We start from the raw sequence: 9420 nt of genomic DNA on the forward strand, positions 1-9420 counted from the left end.
CTAGTTCTCCACTCTTCAAACCTTTTTGTAGCTCTTCAAACCTTTTTGTAGCTCTTCAAAGCGCCATTGTCAAAGTTTTTCTAACCACATGACATGTTGACATCTTAATTGGACTCGAATCTTTAAGGAGTTGTATGCATTAATAGTTGGTGAATTGCCTTCCATGACCTACTCAAGCCATACTTATCTTGCCCTACTCCTTGTAAAGTTTCTTGTATCTAGATAAGTGTCACTCGCCTTATTGAAGATATTGCCTTCTTTCAAGCTTTCCGTCAAATCCAAGAGTGAAGGCTTGTGGTGAGGCTTTTATCCCTCGCCTTCTTCGAATACCGCCATCGAATTTCAGAGAGAAGGCTTGAGGTCGAGCTTTAAGCCCCTCACCTAGGCTTGAGATGGAGCATTATATCCTCGCCTACATCCAAGTTTCTGAATGAGTAAATTGCCCATATTGTTGCTTGCTCATTTAAAAAAATTATGTTGAATTCTGCCATCTCAAAGCATCCCTATGGCAAGCGACTTCTACAAACCCCGTGCGAATCTCGTGCAACAATGAGATCTAATGCTTGGAGATTGCATCCAAGTAGTCCCGAATAAGAATTTGGCTTATCTTCTCAGGTTCTATCAATACGTAGTGCTTTGATTTTTTAAGCTTTGCCTTTATCTTGTGTACCTCTTGTGTATTATTTTTCTTCTCCTCTATCTCATATTCACTACTTCCTTCTCTCTCTCATTTCCGATGGATATGACCTTTTGACTAAAACCCCTCCAATAATGTCATTTTGAAAACTAAGAGGGTCTAGTAGTACAAGCATGCTCAGTGTTGGCACTATGCAATGTAACAACTACGTTTAGAGTAAAGGCATGAAATAAATGTTTTTACACCTTCACAACACTAGTTTTTTATGAAAGAAATGTTTGAGCACCATACATCATACACAATTGCATTGCATACAACACATGGTATCATCCTACATGCACAACAATTGTTTTCTTAAACGTTAATCTACATTGGGGAGGTAAGGTACCCTATGTTGTAGGGTTAGCAATTCGTTTCCTTCGGGAGTATTCAGTAATGAATATGTTATATCTCCTAAAACAACTAATTAAAAGAGATAAGCATGTATTGAATGTGTTCTATTTATGAGCGGTGCATCTCAGGACTAATCCCCGAGATGTAGGAGAGCCATAGTGAGGCTGTGAAAACCAGAGGGGCACTCTCAAGAAAGTTACTATATGTATATCCTCTACATCATGTGCATTAAAGGCCTATTTATAAATATCCTTATCTGTGAATTTTTCTTGAATAAAACGTAATCCTATTATTTTCAATCTGTAAATAACCCCTTTATATTATACTATTTTGTATGTAAACAATCTATAAAAATGATATTTTAAAAATACTTTATTTTGAACCCACATGATACACACATATATTTATGAAAAACTTACCCGAGGAGAACTCCCTTGATTTGTGCTTACATGGTGTATTACATCAATATGTGTAGGGACTCCCTTTCATAAGTGTGGGAAGGGTTATTCATTAGATTACAATCCATGCAAATGTGAAGTTCTACATTAGAGGTTAGGGTAGTATACCCCTTAGACGCTCCTATAGCTACGAGGCTGAGGGGTAATTTGGGTGCACAGTAGAGGCCCGACTAGTGCCAAAGAGTCAATGTCATACCCATTTTAGGTCTTGTCAAGTGGTGCATTTGCCGGAAGCTGCTAATAAGTGGTGGTCTCTAAATCTTCGTTAATAGGGACTAGTTTATTAGTGTATGCCAAAAGGTAATGAAATAGATCCAAAAGACCATCAAGCCCAGCTTCAAAAGCAAGAAAGAGCCGAAAGAGCTAGACGGCGGGCCGAAATTATTAGGATATATTCTCCACAAAGGATCAGTGGTTTGATATCCCTACAAGGGAGGGGTCTTAGTAGCCCTAGCCCCATGGATAGTCCATTAGGAGGAGGAAGTTCTTATACTTCCCCTCTCCCAGCTAATGAGCCCAGCTTGAGTGGAGCAATAGCTCCTATCATTCAAACTCTAGTGAATGCAGTCGTAATGGTGTAACCTATTGCAATCCCAATAGGAATGCCAAACTTACTAGCCTTAGGATTTTCTCTACCCATATTTAATGGTTTGGCAAAAGAAGATACAGAACTTCATATTAATGAATTCCAAAAGTTAATGTTTAACTATCGAGTCCAAGATGAAGGACACTTGATGATGTCCTTTAATATGACTCTGAAAGGACGAGCTACAATATGGTATCACAACCTAGAGGCTAGAACCATAACTACAATTGATTCATTTTTTACGGCCTTTTGAGAAGAGATTATTCCCTTGAAAGGGGAGGTCACTATTGGCTATGTGTTCTCAATGTAACACATAAAAAACCTCACGAGAATCTGAATCAAGGTAGAAATCCCTTTCAAAGTAATGAACACCTTATAATATCTACACAAATCAATCTAGAACAATCCTAGAATACCCAATTTATTATGTACACATGCATTCTTACATCATAAACACCCTTCTTCTTGTATCCTCCATTTATGCCCATGTTTTCCTATTGTTTGTTATAGACAAAAAGCATCAAATCTCAGCCACATTACACATAGTAGTAGGGTACTTGAAATAGCCTAAAATTTGCATCACAAATTGCAAGTGTTGTCTTGCTTTGCTTTTCCACTTATTCTCATGCCCACCAAACTTTGTCACATGGCTCAAATACTTATCAATGAGCTACCCCTTAAGTTTTTAAGTCACTTGATGTATAAGTGTAGTGTGATCCTAATTCCATGATACTAATCAATAGATAGAGACAAGATAAAATTTACAATGAAAAATGACACTTAGGTCCCATAGACACATAGATAAAATCGAGTCACTATCAAAGGTTTGATAAGTTTTCAGTCTATAGGCATGGAACCATGTGACACCCACATCCTCTTAAACTACACATCCTTTGGCATGTGCCACATATCTTACCCTTCAACATGTTTGAGATCTTCTTCTTCATCCACAATGTAATGCTCGTCATCTTCTTTTATGTTATCTTGTGTAGTTCTAGTACTATGCTCTTTCTCTTTGTAAGTGCCAAACTCTCGTCTCTTGAATAAATTGATCCATTTTCCTATTATGGCTATTTTTAGCTTTGTTCTATTCTACTTAGAAAGATAGTATGAGATATTATAATATGCATGCAACACAATATATAGACCAAACCATATTTAGGAGACTTTTCAGATAGTAATATGTTGATTATCCAAGTTGGTGTCATAAAAAGGTACCTAATCTCCTTCTTTTATAGTCACTTAATCTAAGTATATGCCTTTTATCAAACATGTCTTTGTTTCACAATATGTCTTCTTTCAACATCTTCACTACTACAAGCTCTACATCTACTAGCTTTCTTCCCAACTAATGGATCCTAAGAATTAGCAATTCTTCCCTACTCATACTTCTTCCCATGGCAAGATATTCCATGGGGTAGCCACTTCTTTTGTTGGTGTGATTAGCTTCTATCCATACATGAGATCTACTCGTATGTACCCTCTCACAAGACTATGAGTAGTGCAATCAACCCATAATGCATATGGAAGCAATCGTGCCCACTCTCGAATTTTACCCCTACATGCCTTTGCTAATGCCTTGACAATTGGAGGATTCCCTCTTTTACTCTTTCCATTCCCCTCTCGATTATATGTAGATATAAGTACAAGATTGATTCCCAATGTAAAGAAGAAGTCTCTAGCCCCTAGGGGCACACCTTATAGAATATGTAAGTTACCACATGAGTTCAAAAGAAAGGATATTTGATTTAGTAGAATTCACAGGATTATATTTATAAAAGTGATTTTTTAATTACAATGTGAAGAGATCTATAAGTTTAGTAAAGTAAAATGGGTCATTTTATGGCCTTATAGCATGTAAAGAAAGGGTATTTTTGAATATCCTTTGAATGCACATTTTATAGATGATTTTTTATAAGTGCATCCCGTGTGAGCTCTAGCCTCATCAGCATTAAGCTCTCCTCTTTGTATAACAATGACTTTGCCCACACATCTATATAGCCGAACACATCTTCTAACAAAAACCTACAAATAGCACTTGTGGATTTAGTCCTCAAATCCTAGCTTTCAAACAAATCTTTAAGGTCCTCATATGCAATAATAATATACCTAAACTACACAATCCCATTAGTATGATCACTAGATCTATAATCCATCTATAATGTATTGAAAGAGGATACGCAAGATGTAAACCTAGAATCGAGTCCATACCGAGCTCGAGACCAAATGTCTGCCACTTGGTTATCTTTCCCTATAATGTGTCAAAATTTAGGATTCATATAGTTTTTGCATGCAATCCACCATAACATGGCAATTTTAAGAGCAGAACATCTCGTAATCATCCCAAGAAGAGGTAAACAATTAGTATATGCAATTACAGGTGCTTCAACAAAGTATTCATTGTCAAACTTTAGAGGTATAACAACTCTCCACAGTTCTCTTTTTATCTATGGATATCTTCTCTATCTCTCATTCAATAGTTTTGTCCCAAATCTAACTATATACCTATTTCTCACATCATCATTGTGACCAATAGGCCAACGAATATGTAGAGGACTCCTATCCACCATGATTACAACAATTTCTTCAACTTTTCTCATATAATCCGCTTTTTCCAAATTTAAAGGTCTATTCTTCAATAATTCCTTCAACTCCTATTTAGTCTTTGTGTGCATCCTATCCCACTAGAATTTTTGTACCTTTTGAAGTAAGTGATAGAGAGCATCAACAATATGCATGAAATGAGGTATCTAGATAAGACAAAGTACACGAGTTTCCAAAAATCTCCTCACCTCTAATAGTGAAGAGGAAGTCTCTTTCATCCTATCAATCACATCCACTTTTATTGGTGATGACCTTCTTTTGTATGGACCACACATGCATTCTACAATCAAAACCTCATTCACTTCAAAGAATTACTTCGGACCTAAAAGAGTAAGATTCATCTCTTCAAGTCTAGCCAAGATCTTTTCACAATCAGTAACATGATCAACAATAAATCTTCAGCATCCATGTCATCCTAATGGTCTCATCATGGTAGTAGGATCCCTACTTTCAATTGCTAAGTGGAATTTATCATAACTAAAACATAAGTCTTCCAAAAGAATTGTTAACCGTAAAACGTAAGCAATGTGCAATGTGCAGAAAGCAAGCACAAGGAAGGAGTCTATTTTTTTGGATTATTCTTTAGATCGTTAGCCACAACATAATGTGCATGAAGCACTTGCAACTTTGATTTATCAAAAGGTTGCAAGAATTGCATTAATTCATTATGTAAATCCACAAGCGAGGTTGATCTCATGTTGTAATGATAGAGTAGGCTCTAAAGGGAAAACTACAAAGGTTCTAGTTCATTCTCACGATAGAAAAAGCATGCGATAAGAGATTATATATATCATGTCTCCCTCATAATCACGGCAAAGCATATAGATAATCAAACTGAATAAAGATGCATGTGGAGAAAATAGAGAAGAAGATAAATCTACATAATATTAAATCAAGTTTATGGAGTAGAAGCAATGAAACATCACGACATGCACTCCAACATGGATCTTGAACCTCCCCACCCCGGAGCTTATGTCATGTACATGATAAGGGATCCCAATCTCACGCTCAATCTCATTCACAATCTCAAACGCAATCATAATCTTGAATTTCTAGAAGAAGAAGAATTGCCTCACTTAGCTATCTTCTATATGAATTTGTGAATTGCTTGAGAACCATAGTATCAACCGTACAAGTCTTCTTGAACAATATATTCTCCTCAAGAAAAAACATGTTTGAATGTGTGTCATACCAAATTAGATATGTATAAATAACTCTTAATCCTACTTTTAATCTTGATGTTTATAATCAAGCACAATAATGACAAGAGGAATAATCATACATAACTCAAAAGAAAAGAAGTAAGGACATAAAATATCTAGAAAGAGTCTTCTCAACAACTTGTATCATCTTCATAAAGTCTCATAAAGAGTCTTCTAAAAAGCTAGACATCTTCTTCAAGGTCCTTCACATTTACTCTTCATAAAGTGATTATCAAAATATTTAAAAGTATTTGTTTAAAATAATAATCATAATTGGTTTAAGCTAATCTCACTCTCACTTGGAGATTGTATCTAAGCATATCTTGTTAGAAATAACCATGGTTGTGACCCTTGGATGATTCTGGCATCCCTTGGGGTGAGCTCATAGTTCCTACGGGATAGGGTCATGGGGTCCCATCCATGGATCTTCTTTCTGTTGCATGGTGCTTAAGTAGTTGAAGAGAGATAGTTCAAGCTATTTACAAGGGCCGGCTAAAAGTAGCCTTCTTTACATATCTATTACCCACGACCCGCAATTCAAATTTCCATAAAATTGTGCAACAAAGAACTTGATTCTCTTTCCTGGGGATCTCGTGGTTTTTCTCATTTCAGATTCTCATTTAGAGTTGCATATTTTGCAAGACACTTATATGATCTCCCCTTAGAAGAGGCTTAATCATCTTAAGATCTCTCAAAAAAAAAATTCAATCATTATCGATAATATAATATTAAAAGTATATCCCATATCATAGGATGAAGATTGTCATCCCTATGTTTCCATAGTATCCATCATAATGCATGTTACAAGAGGATATCATAGAATATGAATCAAGATATCCAAAATACCAATGTTTTACATATCTCCATCACAATATGTATTATGTTTGCATCTATAGAATGAAATATCTTTGATATTCTGTAGTAAAAATAGAAATATTTATAAAATACATCATCTAAAAACTCAAAATGAAACTGAGTTTTCCTCCCTCTATCTCTCCCTATCATAGTTACATATATATTCTCTTATTTAGTCCATACTCAACAACCCCATTATTTATCAATAAGATGATTCTAATTTCCACTATATATATAATAATTATTTCTTTTAAAAAAACAAAAAATAAATAATAATAATATTTTAACATTTATAACTAAATACACCACCTTATAATATAGATTTGATACTATCTAATTATAATATAAAGCTCATGAAGCAATCAACTTACTCAAAGCATTTGATCGTAATATCTAGCATTTATAAACAATATCTCATTGCTAAGAACCAAAAAATGAATATAACTCTACTGAATTTAACATACTCTCATGTATACCGTTTATTTATTTTACCTCTTATATGATTCATATCATTTCTAAAAGAGAAGTAAGAACTTACATGTTAAGTGCTATATAGCTTAAAGATTATTAAAAGAATCGCATCACTTACTACTAAAAGTTGTCCAAATGAGTTATGAGATTCAATATTCAATGATATTTAATACACGAACAACCATGTAATAAATAATTATCATAAAGTGAGTTATTATTCACTAATTCTCTTATCTAGATAAAAGTTACAAATCTAAAGGTTTTACCATCCAAGGTTCACATGAGATATAAATAATATTGACTTTGTTATCAATAGGCATATAGAGCTTCAAGATGCCATGACGACTAATCTTGTGAGTGCACACGGGCAGGATGTAGCATCAGAGAGGCATCTCAAGCATTGTTACAAAGTAAAAAGAGCAAGTTTCCCATTATTTCAGATAATGGCCATGCTGTGGAGCTGTTGTGAAGAATAGATTTGCTACAGAAGCATGATTACCCACCTTTGGGCACTCCTTCAATGTGCAAAGATGGAAAGTTCCTTGTCGAGGTTGCAATTGGCACTAGAGACAGTGATAAGGGAAGGATGCAGCTGCAGCAAAAGTGTCTTGTGCATTGAAGAAAAGACACGAGAGTTTGGATTTTGCAAAAGGAATCGAAAGAAGGGGTTAACGTACAGAAATGTAGTGAATGATGCGGAGTTGACATAAAAGATGATGATAAAGATGACAAATAAGATGGCCACTTTGATGATGTAAGAAAAAAGGATTGCATATGAAGCAAAGCTTAAGCTTTAAAAGCTTAAACTTAACATTTTTAAAGCCAAACTTTTAAAAAGCCTTAGGCTTGCTTTTTCTTGGGAAAGCAAAAGCACAAATGTGTGAGAAAATCTATAAAGGGGAGGTTCTAGAAGCCTTGCCTCTCCATCAAGTCCTATGGGAGAGGCTATAGAGTTGGAGCTTTGAGCTCCTGGCTCTCCTAAAAAATCGTCATCAAATTCTATGAGAGTGGCTCTTGAGTTTGAGCTTTGAGCTTCTCGCCCTCCTCGAAAATCGTCATCAAATTCTATGAGAGTGGCTTTTGAGTTCGAGCTTTGAGCTCCTCGCCCTCCTCGAAGATCTCTCCATCAATCACATTCCACCTTCTTCTCTTCTCTCCGAGATCGAGATTATGACCTTGACTTCTGATTGGCCAACGATCCTTTGCTTGCTTCAAAGAGACATGGTGAATTTCTCTACAACGGCCTCATCAGCTTTGCTACCCATTTCTTGCTAACAAAAAAAGTTGAGAGTGAAATCATAGGGAAGAGGATGAAATCATTCCAGTGAGTGGCATCATATCAATGAACAATTTGTCATCACAAAATTCATCTCGAGCTCTTCATATGTCTTTTCATCACATCCTTTAACTCCCCTTGACCAATAATTTTTTTGAACATGTATTTTGACCATACCTTTAATCAATGAGTATGTTTTCAGATTGGCCTTGTATCTAAACTTCTTCTTTCGGGTATTTATCTTGTGTTCAGTACTCTTCATCATTCTTTGCTCCCATCTCACAAAGCGCTGTTGTGATGTTATGAGGACATAGTGTAAAAAAGTATGGAATGCATCATCATCCGACTTCTTTATTAATCTAGAGAGTCAATGTGATCTGAGCCATTAGTGCTAGTGTGAGTTGCATGGATTATCTAAAAATACTAGATTTTTGGATAATTTTAGCCTATTTTTTATATTATTTATTGTAAACATCCGAAAAATTTAGAAAAAACTTCTAGATTAGGATGGCATGCAAAAAGATAGTTGCTTTTTTAGCCAATTATGGGATTTTTACAAGAGGGATAGATGGACAAAATCACGCGAATCGCGATCGTTGTAAATAGGTTGAAAACTGCAGATTGAACTGAAAGAAGAAGGAGTGATCTGGGAGATTTGTGATTAGGTATCCTGGGGTTTTACTCCCCTTTCGGAGCCAACGGAGCCATCAGATTTGGGTTTCGAGTAGCAAAGAGGGAGCTGTAACTTTGATGCATGTTTTGTCCTATGAAGAAGCTCCAGGAGATCTAAGACCTAGAGATTCACTACAAGGATTTAAACCTATAGTGACGGTGGGTAGCGACGCAAGTAGCAGCGTTGCTATTTGCGTCACTACAAGGATTTAAACCTATAGCGATGGCAGGTAGCAACGCAAATAGCGACGCCCCATAGGGAAAAA

Source organism: Lygodium microphyllum, chromosome 27 (genome assembly GCF_053477565.2).
Source record: "Lygodium microphyllum isolate KBCC chromosome 27, Lygodium_microphyllum_v1.1.10, whole genome shotgun sequence".
Classification (NCBI taxonomy): Eukaryota; Viridiplantae; Streptophyta; class Polypodiopsida; order Schizaeales; family Lygodiaceae; genus Lygodium; species Lygodium microphyllum.